General features: G+C 46.3%; 1 protein-coding gene across 1 annotated transcript in view; it reads left to right on the top strand.

Moving 5' to 3' along the window:
• Nucleotides 1-10,371: 10,371 nt before the first annotated feature.
• The window catches only part of LOC146041839 (sulfotransferase 2B1-like), a 43,763-nt gene continuing 36,074 nt past the window's right edge, over nt 10,372-18,060 (top strand). The window contains exon 1 of the mRNA XM_083161722.1: nt 10,372-10,507. The gene's annotated coding sequence lies outside the window, so the exon portion shown is untranslated. The remainder of the gene's footprint in view (nt 10,508-18,060) is intronic.

The following is an 18,060-nucleotide window of genomic DNA, read 5'->3' on the forward strand; positions in this document are numbered from 1 at the left end:
GTATAAAGATAGGTTCAGGATGTTACCTCCACATGCCTTGATAAAGGAACCATTCAGGTTCAGAAACGCGTTGGCCGTGGAGAGGAGGTGGAGAACTTTTGGGACTCTGACTGGTTTGGACAGTGGGCTCCGGGGACGCCTGGGAATACAATCTATGCCTGTTTGTCTGCATTGTTTTTGTAGACCATTCCATCCGGTGAGAGGCTGATGTTTTACACCATTGTTTTTATGTTTATATGTCAAATAAACAAAGCGGTATCACACTATACCAGCTTTTAAAACTTTCTTGCATGTACGCCTGATTGCAATTGGACATCCTTGATGACGATTCGGTGACGTTACCGCCCCTGTATGAGCGTTATTGTCTGCCCATTTAAGCAGACCACTCCAAAGGGTACGAGTCTTAACGTCTCAGAAACATCATATATTTTGCTGATATAATTTATGTGTACCTAAACAGTATTACACTATTGTGTGTCCCCCCCTCTGTTTTATTTTTCGGTTTAACACCTTGAATAAGGGAAGAAAGTGTGGGGATCACTACAATCAGCGCCCAGGATTAAGTTGGTATTCTTTTTTCTACAATATAGGGGGAGATTCTCTAAACTAAAGATGCTCTAAGAATCCCCTGCCGGGTTACCGCGGCGGGGGGCATCGCCAGAAAAATCTGGTGATGCCCCATAGAAGCCGCCCCACACTGACCCACCGCCACCCTGCACAGCCCCTCGCCGCCCCACACCGCCCCCTTCCCCTGTGTCCGGGCAGCACAGAGCTGTGCTGCCCGGACCTGTGACCTCCTCTTCCCTGCACTATGATCCTCTTACAGGTGCAGGGAGGAGGAGATCCCGGTGCAGCAGCAGCAGCTCTGGGTAAGGGAGGGAGGGGGGAGCCGCCAGGACCCGCTGGGACCCGGCGACTCTCAACGCAAAGGACAGCTCTTAACACAAGAGTTGTCCTTTGCCATAATTATCGCAATATGCAATAATTATGTATGCAATGGGCGGCGAAGGGGGGCGGAGCTGGGCAGCGAGAGAATCCCCCTCATAATATGATGTGCTTGTCTGTCAGTGTAATGTGATGGCCACCTTTACTGGAATTATATGTAGGTCATCACAGCAGCAGGTCTATCATACAGTATGATATCAGGGCCATTATGTTTTATTTTGTCCTACTAAGGGCAATATATTTGAATGTTTTCTGTAATATAAAGCAGTCCTCTCCACTCCGCACCTCAAACAATCAATCCTATAGGAGGATGGGCTCTTTGGGGAGGGGACGGGTCTAAAATGATGCAAATCTCGTCATTTAGTAACACCCCCTCCCCAAAGAGCTGTGAATCATGACATTTAAAGGAAAGGAGGCAGGGCTTAATGATGGCAAGCCCCGCCCCCACACCACGGTAAAAGCGTCAGAAAGTCTCCTCTCTGCACTTCTCCCAGAGTGGAGAACTTTAAGGTAGGCAAGTATGATCCACATTTATTTCTTAATGCCTTTTTCCTGTCTATGTGGTGCAGATGTATTAAGCCTGGTGCAGAGATTAAGTGGAGATAAAGTAGAAGGTGATAACGCACCAGCCAATCAGCTATGTTTGAAAATGACAGTTGATTGGCTGGTGCATTATCTCCACTTTATCACTTGACTAGGCTTAATACATCTGCCCCTGTGTCTTTATTGACTTAAGGTTGAAGGTCATGTGATCCATACACAGCGCACAAAAAAATGTTAGGAGTTTTATTGTACCAGAGTGTAAATTGTACTGTTTCATTTAGTTTACTGGGTCATTATGCTTTTCTGTAACCCGGAATACTGTATGTCAGGTATTCACCACAAGTGATTTAAGTAGTAAGTGGGGTTTTCAGAATGACTCACCAATAATCCTAGACTTGTGTAAAGTAAAAAATAAATACATAAAATAAAATATAAAAAAGGTCTGGCTAAAGTCTTAGGGATGAGGTTATTGTCAAATTTGTCCAGGGGACAAAATAAAAGCCAGGACAATGAATAGCCCACTTTCCTAGAAAGATGATCCACAGTAATTCATTTTAACTTTAAAGGTCCATACACACTGGACGATTTTGCCCAGCGTGTATGCTGACCGATGATGGGGAAAACCGGCTGGGCTTTCATCCGTTTTACTGATATTTCCAGGGGTGGATGACTTTTCATTGCAGGATGCTATGGAAAGCCGTCCACCCCATCTCTCATCTGCTGGTAATACCAGCCGATGAGCGGCGGCAGCCGGAGATGGTGCGGGAGCAGGGCATAAAGTGGTCATGCAGAGGTGGGGGAACTCATTTCGCTATGCCACCTAATTACACACCCTCCCCCCATTAGGCAGAGACAGGGCCATAGGTAGAGTTTTTGGCATCTCCCCTGAAGACTACAACGCTTTTATGTGAGAATTACTGTGCAGGGCCAATGTGGAAGTTAAAATGTTTCACCTCACTGTTTGAGGTGGGGTGGAACTCAGTTCCACCCGGTTCCCCCTCACTTTAACCCCTGTGCGGGAGCGTGCATAAGCGATCACCGCTTGTCGCTTGGCTGTACACAGTGGCCGACTTTTGTGGGTCAGGAAAGCAAGATATGGCAAAGTTGCATAACAAAGGTTCGCAGCCACTAACACTAGCAATCCCGACACTGCCAGGGTCCTAAAAAGGGGTCAGAGTGTGTCAGGTCATAATATAAAGGAGGGAGAGGACATAGGTTTTTTAAAAAAAAAACTGTGGTCAGATCTGGGAGCCCACCACAGACAGGTGTATGCCGGCACACCATGGGCCCACCACAGACAGGTATATGCCGGGCACACCATGGGCCCACCACAGACAGGTGTATGTCGGTCACACCATGGGCCCGCCACAGACAAGTGTATGCCGGTCACACCATGGGCCAACCACAGACAGGTGTATACCGGGCACACCATGGGCCTACCACAGATAGGTATATGCCGGTCACACCATGGGCCCACCACAGACAGGTGTATGCTGGTCACATCATGGGCCCACCACAGACAGGTATATGCTGGTAACACCATGGGCCCACCAGAGACAGGTGTATGCCGGTCATATCATGGGCTCACCACAGACAGGTGTATGCCAGTCATATCATGGGCCCACCACAGACAGGTGTATGCCGGGCACACCATGGGCCCTCCACAGACAGGTGTATGCCAGTCATACCATGGGCCCGCCACAGACAGGTGTATGCCGGTCACACCATGGGCCCACCACAGACAGGTGTATGCTGGTCATATCATGGGCCCACCACAGACAGGTGTATGCTGGTCACATCATGGGCCCACCACAGAGGTGTATGCTGGTCATATCATGGGCCCACCACAGACAGGTGTAAGCCGGTCACATCATCGGCATAAGCGGTTAAGCTTAAAACAAAAGAAGGATAAAGTTCAAGTAATGCTAATTGTACAACCAAACCTAGGCAATGCCGGGTACCTCAGCTAGTACAATCATAAACAATTCTGTTCATTTGGAAACAATATTAGCCTGTTAAATGTTTCATATCTTCTGTACTCTCTGCTATCTCAGCTGTGGCTTTTTTGAGGTGCAGGATGATTCCCCTACTTATTGCAGCCGTGAGTAATATCTCATTCACAAACCTGCTCCTATTTGAATTGAAACATAAATGTCATATTTATTTGGTTTTGTTTCACTTTCTAAATAAACGTTCATTATAATGATCAGAATTATTTTAAATATACAGACTTGCTTAATGTAAATACAGAGCACTTGCTATATATTTATGATAATTAAGTGAAATAAAACACTATCGCTACAGGTGCGTTCAAAATTGAGACCTTCCACACCATGAAAAATATCTAATATAAAAATAGTCATTTCTGTATTTGACGTCCACACTTGTTGTTTGTTTACAATAATTTTGTACATATCCCAGCATAACATACTTAGGGGGTGATTCAGTCCTGGTCGCCCAGTTCTGAATTCGCTCCCGCGGCCGAAGGTGCGGGTCTGCGTATGGACAGACCCCCTGCAAGAATGCCTTCGGCTAGTATCACACTCGTGAGGCATGCAAATGCTGGGATTTGCATGGCGCGGGATGGGCGTTCAGTTGGCCGGCGGCATTTACCTACAAACATATGCAGCCTAGCGAATAGGTCTGAATCAGGCACTAAATCTCTTATACTTACCCCAAGCTCTTTCCTGGACAACAATACATTGCCAATTAGGATCAGCCATACTCTAATAACTTCCCTGCCTACGGATTAGGGGTAATTCACTATAGCGTCTAAACATGGAAAGAGGTGATCAGATTCTGTCTAACATTTTTCTATTGCATCCTAGAAAACTATAGACATAATGTGATTAGTTGTTATCACCTTCTTTTATTTCTAGTAGCTTTAGCAGGTGAATAGCTAGAATTTTGCGGGCCCTTTAGCAAAATTTTGAAATCCCCCCCCCCCCCCCCCACCCACCCAACCTTTACAAACACCAATGCTTTTGTATTTAGGAATGGTGGCGAGGATAGGGGCTGTCCGGATTGAGCCGCCAGTAAATGATATAGTAATTAAACGTACAGACTCTCTCCCTCACGTCTGAGGAGGAAGCCTGTTTGTGCAGTGCAGCAGCTTTGTCATCTTGAGGATGCTTAAAATGACTGACTAGGGAGATAATGTTAAAAATAACAATGTGGGTTTACAAAATAAGCATTCTCATTAATTACCCACAGTGTTGTGTATATATATCTATGCGTTTTAAAGTGAAAGGAGATAGATAAAGATAAGACAAGTATGCAATACCAATAAAATAATATAAAATAATAAACAACGGCTTTTGTATGTTTAAGCTCTCTTTTGAAATTGTGGCAATGGATCCATGACTAAGTGCGCAACCACGAAACGCGTTGGAGCCCGCAAAGCCACAAGTGAGAAACGTCTGCCATCCGTCACCAGAAGCACGAGCGCTGAAGCCAGAAGCCGCCGTACGGAACTCCAAACGTAGAGAAAAAGCTGCATCCCGTTACGGTACTTTAGCTAGGGCTAGTCAGCTATCCTTTGTGCATACAGGTCTCGGAGACACTCGCTAAAGACTTTGCCACAATTTCAAAAGAGAGCTTAAACATACAAAAGCCGTTGTTTATTATTTTATATTATTTTATTGGTATTGCATACTTGTCTTATCTTTATCTATCTCCTTTCACTTTAAAACTTCCTCTTTTTTTAATACTTCCCAATACTACTGTATGTAGCTTAGATCTAAAGTACTTACTTCATAGTCAGCAGTGTTGCCTATAGTGATGAAATCCATACTTCAGTAACGGCCTGTGGTATTGTCCGGGCAAAGCACAGAAGCTGATGAGAGAGAGGACACCTGTACCCCTGCAGTCAGAACAGAAGACTGAGGATATGATAACAGACGGAGTCTACAAGAGGGAAGTGGCTGGTGTCAGAAACATTGTTTGATGTGGTCAGGGCCGGTGCAAAGCTTGTCAGCGCCTTAGGCAAATCTATAGCAACCCTCCCCCCCCCCAAAAAAAAACAACCTTTTATAAACACACACTTTATCCATATATTCATCCCCTCCTACCCAGCCACAGAACATATGTAAAAATTTCAGACAAATTTAATAAAAATAATAATTGTAAATGCAATATACATTAAAAAGCAATCTATTTGATTTTCTGAGTAATGTTTAAAAGATGCTGGTACCAAGAAAGATTGTATTAAGCATGGATAGTCACCCAATGTCCGGATAAGGTAATGTCCTGTGTCCATTCCTATTGTGCTTCCTTTTTATATGTCCCAAATGATGGAGGCCGATTTTAATAGCCGGAACTTGGTGGGAGAAACTGTGTTCTCTTGCCCAGGGAACGCCTGTTGGTGTAGGGTTCTACCCAGTGGCGTAACTATAGGGGGTGCAGCTGCCTGGTGGGTTGGGGGGGCCCGAGGACCCAGCAAGCCCCCTGCACCCTCTTGAATTTGTACACTACTGCTGAGTGCTGACCTGGACAGAGGCGGTGGCGGGCTGCACAGTGCACGTTACAATGAAGGGGGAGGAGGGCCAGTTGATCCAGGCTCTCCCCTCCCCTTTCCTACTCCCTCTCTGGTCTGGTGGTACTGGTGCCGGGGCTCCACGTCACAACCTAGTGACCAGCCCCGGCGTGTAAACTAAACCTAAACTGCTGCCTGCGCAGTAGCGTCGACGTGCGCCGCTACATCCGCATGAAGCTAACCCCTGGAGCCCGGGCACGGCGGACAGGAGGCCCGGCACCTGTACACCTGATAGGAGGCCCGTCCCTGGAGATCCGGTGGAAGGGGAGGCCTCATCCTGGATACCCAGCGGGAGGGGAGGCCCTGGAGATCGACGGGAGACCTGTCCCTGGAGACCCGACACTGCTAGAGGTAAAGGGAAAGTGGGAGGGGAGGGAGCAGAGCTAGGTATAAGTGACCCCCCTCTCCCTCCTTTAATTTACTGGAACAAGGATTGGATTATGGTATGGGATTATGAGATATAAATTGTTGCCACTGTCACAATCCTTTCAAAGTCCTGGCTGACTTCACTTACTCTCTGTCTCCCTTTCTCTCTCCCCTTTTTTCTCTCTGTTTCCCTCTCTTCATCTCCCGTTCTCTCTTTCCCTCTCTTCGTCTCCCCTTTTCTTTCCCTCTCTCCATCTCCCCCTCTCTCTCTTTCCCTCTCTCCGTTTCCCCCTCTCTCTCTCTGTTTCCCCTATCTCTCTCCGTCTCCCTCTCTCTTTCCCTCTCTCCTTCTGCCTCTCCCTCTCTTTCCCTCTCTCCGTCTCCCCCTCCCTCTCTCTTTCCCTCTCTCCCCCTCCCTCTCTCTTTCCCTCTCTCCGTCTCCCCCTCCCTCTCTCTTTCCCTCTCTCCGTCTCCCCCTCCCTCTCTCTCTTTCCCTCTCTCCATCTCCCCCTCCCTCTCTCTTTCACTCCCTGCCTCTCTCTTTCTCTCCCTCTCTATTTCCCTCTCTCCGTCTTTCTCCATCTCTCCCACCCTCTCTCCATCTCTCTCTCTGTGTCTCCCTTCTCTCTCTCCCTCTCTTTCCATCTCGCCTTCTCCCTTTCTTTACGTCTCCCCTTCTCCCTCTCTTTCCGTCTCCCCTTCTCCCTCTCTTTCCAACTCCCCTTCTGTCTCCCCTTCTCCCTCTCTCTGCGTCTCCCCTTCTCTCTCTTCCCGTCTCCCCTTCTCCCTTTCTTTACGTCTCCCCTTCTCCCTCTCTTTCCGTCTCCCCTTCTCCCTCTCTTTCCATCTCCCCTTCCGTCTCCCCTTCTCCCTCTCTTTCCATCTCCCCTTTTCTCATGCTCCCCTGTGTCTTTACCCTCCCCCTTTCTTCTCAGTCTCTTGCCCCCTCTTTCTCCCGGGGCTCAGCCGAAATCGCTGAAACAGAGTCCTGTAATGACATTTTTAGTAGGGGGGCCCCGTTCAACATTTTGCTATGGGGCCCACAGAGTTCTAGTTACACCAATGGTTCTACCTGGTGGGCTGGCAGGTTGGAGTTCCGATATTGTACGGCTGCTGGGATGATTGGGGAAGCTGGTCCGGTCAAAAATGATGAGGACAAGTTTGGAGTCCAGGTGGTGGGTGTCCGTGCTGTATTTCATCAACTAATGCTGCTGCAGCTGGTGCCATAATGCCACTGCCGCTGATGATGGGCAAGCAGCTGCATCGCAGGGGAGGAAGACCTTCCATTCCTCCTGCTCCACCACAACTGCGGAAAAATGTTTAAAAAAACAACAAAAAAGAATGGTGCTGGGTGAACTACTCACGGAACCCACTGCTGCCACCAATGCTTAATTTAAATGTTAAATGTTGGGCTGAACAAGGGGCGCCTTCCAGTGACTGCCACCCTAGGCATCTGCCTAAACTGCCTAATGGTAGCTCCGGCCCCGGACGTGGTTCTAAAACAGCATATATACGTAATAGTTGTCTACCCTCCTGCATTCTGCAGGAGACTCCCTGAATAGTAGCAATCTCCCGTCTACCTGCAATCTCCTTGATTTTACCTAGTTATGCAGCTGTTTTGGGAAAAAAAGAAATCAGAGATTTAAATGGAATCATCAGTGACATTTCCCTAAATTTGTTTATAAAGCACAATGATCCATATGGCCACTTATATGGAACCACTTGTAAAACACAATGGGGGAAATTTAATAAGATGTGTATTCTTCTTCACATGTGATGTTGCTATTGGTAACCAATCAAATTCTACTTCTTATTTATTTAGCAGCCTCTAGAAGATAGTAGACAAGATCTGATTGGTTGCCCATAGCAACATCACATGTGAATTAGAATACACACCTTAGTAAATTTCCCCCAATACATGAACAAGCCCTGACATGTAACAGTGTGTTTTTAGATGAGTGGTTTCCAAACTTGTTTGAATCATGGCGCCCTAGAGTATCATAAATATTGTCACGAAATCTCTACACCAAAAGATTCTTCTTGAGAAATGTAGAAAGAAATATTAAATTATTTAAATTGTGTTTATATGTCATCCTGGGATTCCGTTATGGGGTGAGGAACAAAATTGGCAGCCACCATCTCTGGATTTGCCTATTAAATTGACCATTGACCTATTGGGAAGGGGTGGGGGTGAAATGTAATAGGATGAGAGAATCAGAAAGTGGGAGCTTTGGTAAGAAATCTCCAGGGGTTTTTTTAAAGCGGCAAACCAGTTTGATCTTGAAGTGCAAATGATTGCCGCTTTAAAAAAAAACGTGGAGATTTCTTACCAAATCTCTCACTTTCTAAATCTCTCATCCTATTACATTTCACCCAAGGTTTTTTTTTTCATAGAAGATTTTTAACACTCAAGCACAGAAGAACAAAATACAACATTTTAAAAATGAAATATTTTAAAGTGGAAGACCATGTAAAATCGCAAAGCGGGCTCAAAGACGTATATGGGCCAAATGTAATAGTTTGCAATTTTTTTTGAACAATCCAAAAATCATTTGCTATTTCTGGCAAGTTTTTAGTAATGTGATCGTGCAATTTTCTTTTAGGCATATTGTCATCTTTTTGTAACGGGAATGTGCGGTTTTCCTGTGAAAGTTAAAACAAAAGCGTGGGGTCCCCAACGAGCATAATCAGCCCCAGGTTCTTTGAGTCGGTCCTGGTTTCAGAAATATGGGTGAAAAATTCATTAGGGTGCCCCATATTTTAAAAACCAGCTCCATACAACTCCCAGCAGGTCCCGCTCCCCGGAATTCGGCTGATTGCTTGTACAGTATCTGAGAGATATGCAGAGAGACATACAGTAACTTCTGTCTCGCTGCTAATGCCGCACAATCCCATTATACCTGCAGTAACTTTCATTTTAGAGTGGAGATTTCCACGAGTTACCGGCAGTGGAATGTACTATGGACCAGGGCCGGACTGGGACCAAAAATCGGCCCTGGCATTTTGAGCACAAAGGCCCACCTGCTGTGGCCACACAGTCCCACCTGCTTGTGACCTCCATTCACGATATTGTGGCAAGCTGGTGGGGCAGTGGCGTAGCTATAATGCGGCAGCAGCCGCAGCGGCTTGGGGGAGCCAGTGCTGGCTAGGCGCACTCAAAGTACCTAATCTGAGCAGCTGTTGTGAATGCTCCAGTCCACAGAATACTGCTCTCTTGAATCCTTTTTACTCTTTGTGTAGGGGGGCATGGAGGCAGCAAGACAGCAGGGAGACCTACAGATGGGGCAGGTCCCATCTTGGCAGGCACCATCCCCCGCCAGCGCCATATCGATGGCGAGAAGGGGACGCACGCGCACGAGAGGCGCTTCCGTCCCCTTCCGACGGCACTTCCGTCGCTTCCCCCGGGTCACCGCCGGCTTGTCGGCGGTCACCCAGGGTCCCCGCCGCCTGCCCGCACCCCCCCCCCCCCTAACCCTGTCCATCTCCCTGAGGCGGAGACGGAGAGGGTTTCCAACAACGGAGACTGAGACGCGCGTGCGCGTGAGACGCATGCGAGTCTCAGTCTGATGGATGGCGAGGCTGCTTGCGGATCGCCAGCGGGGACGTTCTGGCGATCCGCCAGCCAGGATGTAGCCTGCCCCATCTGTATACTGTAGGTGCGGTGGCTGAAACTTGAAGCAATTAAGAGGCAGAGGCTGCCTCACAGTTGCGCAGACAAGTATTTGCAGCTCCCCTCTGTGCATTTATTTCTGCACAGAGCTTCTGCTGCATAATAGGACACCCACGTTTTCTTTTTTATTGGTGGATGCAGGGAGAGAGGGGCTGGAATATTGCAGGGTTGCCGACTTTATAATTCCCGGAGAGGAGAGTTCCAGCAGCCGCTCAGGGGGTGGGGCTTAAGTGTGATGTCACTATATATATATTACCTGTAATTGGTACGTTTCTGATAAAGCAAGTAGCTATACAATGGGGAGGAGTATAATTACCTTTGTCATCTGAGTTATTCTATTTAGTGAATACAGAGTGAACTCTTCTGTAGTTCACAAGTACAAGGTCTACAGCAAACAAGCAGCTTATCCAGTACTTGGGAACCAGGAAAACTAAGTCACCGAGCTGAAGGTAAATCATTCTATTATACTTTTTCACTCTTTAATCATAATTATAGTTTAACACACAGTAATAGCCATACTACTGTTAAAATATACAGTATTGTGTATTCAATCTTAGAATTGTATTGACTTTTGACTAATGATTTATTTAAGAGTACATCTAAGTGTCATCTATTTTTAGCTGGGGCAAATCTAATTTATTATATAATATATATATATATAATATATATAATTTGTATGAGTGGCGCCACCTGTGCTTAAATAATAATTAAAACAGTAATATTCCCTTATTCTTGGAGGGTGTCAGCCAATCTTTAAGAAAAAGTAATTGTATGTTACTTGGAAAATGTAAACAGGTGTATAAAGAGAATGGCGACTAATTACTGTGCGTTTAAGAAATTAAATTGATTACAAAGAATACATTTATTTAGATGACAATTAAAAGATATAGATGGACGTATAATAAAAAGCACATATAATCAGTGCTATTTTTGTAGGAAAATAGGTTCAGGAACTGTGGGCGGGGCAGATGTGGGCGGTGATGTGGGTGGAGCTACTAAAGGGGCGGGGCATCAATTGTTGTGGCTGTGAGAGGAGAGGGTTCGTTCGGCTGTCAGAGGGAAGGGAGGTTAGGTAGGCTGCAGGGGGGTGTTCGGTTAGATTTAGCAGCACATCCAGCCTCTTCTCCCACTATTGCCAGCAGCAAAGAATTCCTTATGTACAAACACTCAGAGGTACTAAAATTTGACCAATGCCCCTGATACTATGCCGCACACCATAATGCCCCTGCACAATATGCTGCACACTGTAATGCCCGACATTATGCTACACACTGCCATTTCTCTGAAACATGATGCAGCACACCACAATGCCTATGATACTATGCTGCACACTGTAATGCCCCATATACATTATGCCACACATTGCAATGCCCCTGACACCTAATACATACCTCCCAACTTTTGCAGTGGAGAAAGGAAATCTGTATATGTGCGTGCCGGAGGCACGCAGCAAATTTTTTGGGGCGCAGTTTTGTCGCTGTGAGGGCATGGCCAGTGCTGTGTGAACTGCTGGCCATGACTTCAGCCCCCCAGCCTGCCTGATTAGACGCATGCACATGCATGTGTCTAATTCCCGCAGGAACGTCCCAAAAAATGGGATGTCACACAAAAATCGATACACACTGACTATGCCACACCACGTTGCCCCCCACAGCAAGGCTTCTAATAAATTATAAATTACCTGCTTGTTGCCAAGGTGGTTAATTTCTGTTGCCAAGGTGGTTAATGTCGGTTGCCAAGGGTTGTTAATGTCCGTTACCAAGGGATTAATATGCTTTGCCAGGGGTTCTTGCTCGTTGCCAAGGGGGGGTTAATGTCCGTTGCCAGGGGTTCTTGCTGATTGCCAAGGGGATAATATGCATTGCCAGGGGTTATTGGTTGTTGTCAAGGGGTTTATATTTGTTGCCAGGGGTTAATGCTCAGTGCCAAAGGGGGTTAATGTCCGTTGCCAGGGGTTCTTGCTCGTTGCCAAGGGGGGGGGGGGTTAATGTCCATTGCCAGGGGTTCTTGCTCATTGCCATGGGGTTAATATGCGTTGCCAGGGCTTATTGGATGTTGCCAAGGGGTTAATCATTTTTGCCAGGGGTTAATGCTCGTTGCCAAGGGGGGGTAATTTCCGTTGCCAGGGGTTAATTCTCGTTGCCAAGGGGTTAATATGTGCCCGGCCACCCGCCCATCAGTTGCTGCTGCTGCCCCTGCCTTACCCTGCACACAGTGAGAAAGACGCTAGAAGTCATTTTTCACTTCCAGCATCTGACAGGAAGCACAGCTCTGCAGCGTTACCAGGAAGTCGCAGAGCTGTGCTTCCTGTCAGACGCTAGAGGTGAACTATGACTTCTAGCGTCTGTCTAACTTTGTGCAGGGGATACCAGGGGCAGGGGCAGCTGACGGGCGGGTGGCCGGACACGCAGCGGCACATAAGTGGGGCAGGCCGCGGAGGTCCCGGAACGCCGTTCCTGCTGACCTCATTTTGCAAAAGAGCTCAGGAACGGCATTCCGGCACAAAAATAGCTCTGCATATAATAAAAAAAGAGGATATATGAGTAAAAATAAAACACAATAAGACAAGTTGTAAAAAAGTTCAATAAAGTGCTTATCTTATGTGATGGTAGGAGGTTAGGTCACCTATATATAAATAAGGAGGAAAAGCACCGTTAGTTTTCTGCTATATGCTTTATCCACCCAATTATAGCTTCTTGATACTAGAGCTCTAAATCTAAACTGTATTACTATATATTTTTTTTTAATTCTGCAGGTGTGTATTTAATAAAACTTTTGTGATATTTACTGTAGGGCATGCAAGTAATTGTTGTGGCCTCATTCTAGAGTTTTGTTTTAAATATATTATACACTTATTATATAACGTCCCGTGGCCAAAACATTACCTCTATGACTGGTCAGCCCGAGCCAGGACCCTGGGCTCTTGGGGGGGGGGGGCAGGGGGGAAACCCCAATAATGGGGTGAAGCCCAAGACTGTCCCTGGCACCACTGGACGGTGGGTGCCAGGCTGATAGTAAATAGTAAAAGCATTGGTGACCAGTGGCCTTACATAAATAAGCATTGGTGGATAGTGTAATAGTGTCCCTCTCCCCCGTCGCTCTAAACATGTAAATGTTGGAGATATAGGGGTCCGCCCTCTCCCCCAAACATGTTGGTGGTATAGGGGTTCCCCACCCCCAAACATATTAACGTTGGTGGTATAGGGGTCCCACATCCTGTGAAGATACGAGTTCTTCAATCACTCAGACACCGAGCAGATGAAACCAAAATACGGTTTATTTTTATCACAGCACACACAAGTAGATAAAGACAGGAGCAAGAGGCAAAATGTAGCATAGAAACATCCAGGTAGCAGTTCAAGTCCTTGTAGCATCACAGTTCCAAATCACAAAACTATCACTTATTCCACACAACAGTGATAGCAGAAACCTGTGTAAATCCACACAGCACCGGACGCTCCACACCAGAGCTTAGTAGGATGCCCCCCCCCCCCCCCCCCCCCCGGGCAAACGATGTGTTCCACAAGATCCAGTGGAGGGTATGACCCCTGAGCCAGGATTGCGACTGACATGACAAGCTGGCTTGTGTACCAGTCATTTTAAAACCTTCTAAATTCCCACGGCGCTTAAACTATCAGTGGGCTTGTACATGGTCCGGATTGGTGGATTTAAGAGTCAGGTATATCCCCCCCTTCAAGCTGCAGCTGTCCATCTGCTGCTGCCCCCCCTGCTGGGTCCGGTTCCAATAAGTCTGCTAGTGACCAGAGATATGCAAGGGAGTGTCAATACGAGGAACAATAACCAGCTGATTGCGTTATGTGCTATCACTCTCCTGGAAATAGCAGGAACAATAGTATGGTAATTGGACATAACATTTTGGTGAAATTATACACTGTTCTTTCCTGGGTATTTCCTGTCCGACCATATTTGGGTAACAGCATCTGATACTATGGTTCTGGAAATACACACAGATATGGGGAATAGAACAAGAGGGTACAGACGGACTAAAAAGTACATTAATCACTACACCTAATAAAATATACTAAGGTACTCTTTACTTAGAAGGGCGCCCATCTCGGCCATCTCGGGCATTGAATGCACTAAAAAATCAGGTGCGATGCGACAGACGAGATGCCCGAGATTTCCCATAGGGAACAATGTTAAATGTCTCAATTGACCCGATTTTCCTGTTCAATGCCTCAATTGACCCAATTTTTCCATAGGAAACAATGTTAAATGGGCCACAGAGGCCAAATAGGCAGCCTGAAGTGAATAATGGCCACCCGAATTGTTAACGCCACCCCACGATCAACGTCAACCCGAAGCGTGGCGAGCGCAGCGAGCCCGCGAGGGGCGGCGGTACGCGTCCTACGACCTTTTCATACCCCCACTATCCACGTCGGCGTGGAGTTGAGAATAGAAAGTGTGGCGAGCGCAGCGAGCCACCGAGCCCGAAGCGTGGCGAGCGCAGCGAGCCCCGCGAGGGGACGCGGATACCTTCACAGGTATCCGCGTCCCCTCGCGGGCTTCACAGCTGTCCGCGTACCCTCGCGGGGCTCGCTGCGCTCGCCACGCTTCGGGCTCGGTGGCTCGCTGCGCTCGCCACACTTTCTATTCTCAACTCCACACCGACGTGGATAGTGGGGGTATGAAAAGGTCGTAGGACGCGTACCGCCGCCCCTCGCGGGCTCGCTGCGCTCGCCACGCATCGGGTTGACGTTGATCGTGGGGTGGCGTTAACAATTCGGGTGGCCATTATACACTTCAGGGTGCCTATTTGGCCTCTGTGGCCCATTTAACATGGTTTCCTATGGAAAAATCGGGTCAATTGAGGCATTGAACAGGAAAATTGGGTCAATTGAGACATTTAACATTGTTCCCTATGGGAAATCTCGGGCATCTCGTCGGTTGATCGCACCCGATTTTTTAGTGCATTCAATGCCCGAGATGCCCGAGATTTTTTACTAACGATGCCCACGATCAAAATCGTGGGCGCCCTTCTAAGTAAAGAGTACCTATAATAATTACAGTCTTAAGGTGCCCATACATGGTCCGTTTAACGGATCCGTTCGGCACTTAATTAGCACGCATCGCATCGGATCGCATCCCTAGTGCATGCCTTGTGCATGCACTGTGATCTGATGCGATGTGTACCTAGTACAAAAAGTATGTGCAGCACATACTTTTTGTACCGTACTATGTGATGCGCGGGAGCGCGCATCACATAGTACTAAACGGAGCCGGCGAAAACGGACCGTGTATGGGCTGCATTACAGTGAGTCTGATAACTTCACACATCCTACCCCCAAAAATATGAACGTTGGTGGTATACTGGGGTCACCCCCCCCCCCCCCCAATGCAAGCATTGGTGGCACAGTGGGAAGAAAAAAAATACTTACCAAAAAGTCTGGAGTCTTCAGTGGCACGTCCTTCTCCACTCCAAGATGCTTCGGCGGCTCCAAGGGTGGGTTCCGGTGGCGTCACAGTGGTTCCTGGCAGCTTCCATCAGCTGGACTGTCACTGATCGCTCATAAGGCCACCACACACACAGAGATGTGTGGACCTTCTGAGCGAGATTAACCAACGGAGCCGCGCATCCCTGTCGCTGTGTGGGCTACACACACAGCGATAGCCACTTTCTGAGCGATTATGTAAACCGCTCAAAAAGTGGCTGAATATCGCTCATTGTGTAGGGCCCATTAAGTAAATGGTAATGGCTGCCTACACACGGAGTGATTTCAGGGCATTTTCTAAGCGATATAACTACATTGTTCCATTGTGATATCGATGCACAGCCCTGCACATCGCTATGGCCTGGCGATTAATATCCAGCATGCTGGATACATCTAGTTAGATTGCAATTCAGGGCCAGTGTTCACACAGGGTAACACTGGCCCTGACAGATCGCTCAGCGTTCTGAGCATAGGTGCCGATTCTGTGAGTGCTTGAGGACCCGAGCACCCACGGAAATTGATAAGCACCGACACGCTCAGCAGCGGCCCACCCGCCCATGTCCCACTGCACTCCCCCTCCCTCATCGCTGGCACAGGTACTGTGTGGGTATTTATGAACCAGCACTGTGGGGGCATTTATGTATTTGGCACTGTTGCCATAACTTGAATATTGGAGACAACTGTGCTGTGTAATATAAATCAGTTTTATTTTGTGACCACGACCTTTCCCATGAAGCCACTCCCCTATATTTTTGGCTTGAGTACCCACCAGCAAAAACCTAAATCGGCACCTATGGTTCTGAGTGATCTAGCATTGATCAGAACGCTCAGAAAATCTCCTCGTGTGTAGGCCGCTTTAGTCATATTATCCTATTTGTTCAAAATATAATAATATAATAATGTTTCATATACAGAAAAAAGAGTTACATGCTTTATATAAAATATAATTAAATACAAAAACTGGTTTAAATAAAATATAAACCTCTGTTGTTTCATCTGTAGGAATGACAGGATAAACAATTGCGGAAAGTGTCTTTATCACATCATTTAGACAGTCCAAATAGAAGTATTAATTATTTTAGAGAAAGAGACATCTGTGACATCATCCCATATATCATAGTTGCCGACTTTTTGGATGCCCTCTCCGGGAGAGGGCAGCCAGCTCAGTAAAGCAGGGGGGTGGGGCCACGGGGGTGGCTGCCCTATTAGGGGCATGTCCATAGTGATCTAATCATTTTAGCCCTGCCCCTTCCATGCCATTTAATAGGATGAGAAATTCAGAAAGTGAGAGATTTGTTTTTTTTTAAAGCAGCAATCATTTACACTGTAAAACCAGTGTGATTTTGCAGTGTAAATGATTGCCGCTTTAAAAAAAACTGCAGATTTCTTACCAAATCTCTCATCCTATTAAATTTCACCCACAGTATGCATATACCCTAGCATGTTCTTTTGAATATAATTTACTTTTTTTTTAACCCCTTCCTGACACAGCATGTTTTTGCCTTCCTGACAGAGCCCTTTTTTTCAAATCTGACATGTATCACTTAAGTGGGGATAACTTTTTTTTGCTTTTACTTATCCCAGTGATTTTGAGATTGTTTTCTCGTGACACATTGTACTTCCAATTAGTGGTAAATTTGGGTCGATACAGTCTGTGTTTTTTTGTGAAAAATACCAAAATGTCGTAAAAAAATGGAAAATTTAGCAATTTGCAAAATGTTACATTTTCTGCTTGTGAGACAAATAATCATACCACTCAAAATAGTTAATAACTAACATAGACCATATGTCTACTTTATGTTTCCATCATTATTTCAACTTCCTTTTAATTTTTTTGGACACTAGGAGGCTTACAATATGAATAGCAAATTTTCAAGAAAATTTCAAACACTGATTTTTTTAGGGACCAGTTCAGTTCTGATGTGACTTTGAGGGACTTGTATGTGAGACACCCCCATAAATGATGCCATTTCAAAAACTGCACCCCTCACAGTATTCAAAACAGCATTTTGGAAGTTTGTTAACCCTTTGAGTGTTTCACAGGAATTAAAACAAAGTGTAGGTGAAATTTCAAAATTTCATTTTTTTTGCAGATTTTGCAGGCTTCATAATAGAAGGAGCACCTACTTGATTTTGGAGCCTCCTTTTTATGAGATTATTTTTTAGGCACCATGTAGGTTTCTAGGCACCATAAGATGCTAAAAGTTACGAACCCCCCCACAAGTGACCCCATTTTGCAAACTACACCCCTCAGGGAATTCATCTAGGGGTATAGTGTACATTTCAAACCCCCAGGGATTTCACCAATTGTGGTACAACTGGGCAGTGAAAATTAAAAATTAATTTTTTTACACAAAAATGCAGTTCTGGCTCCAAATTTTTCATTTTCACAAGGAATGAAGGAGACAAAGCACCCCAAAATCTGTGCCCCAATTTCTCCCGAGTACGGCAATGCCTCACATGTGACCAAAAAATACCATTTGGGTGCATGGCAGGACTCAGAAGGGAAGGAGTGATTTTTGGATTTTGCAGCTCAGATTCTGGTGGAA

The sequence above is a fragment of the Crinia signifera genome, chromosome 19 (genome assembly GCF_055691185.1).
Source record: "Crinia signifera chromosome 19, ASM5569118v1, whole genome shotgun sequence".
Taxonomy (NCBI): Eukaryota; Metazoa; Chordata; class Amphibia; order Anura; family Myobatrachidae; genus Crinia; species Crinia signifera.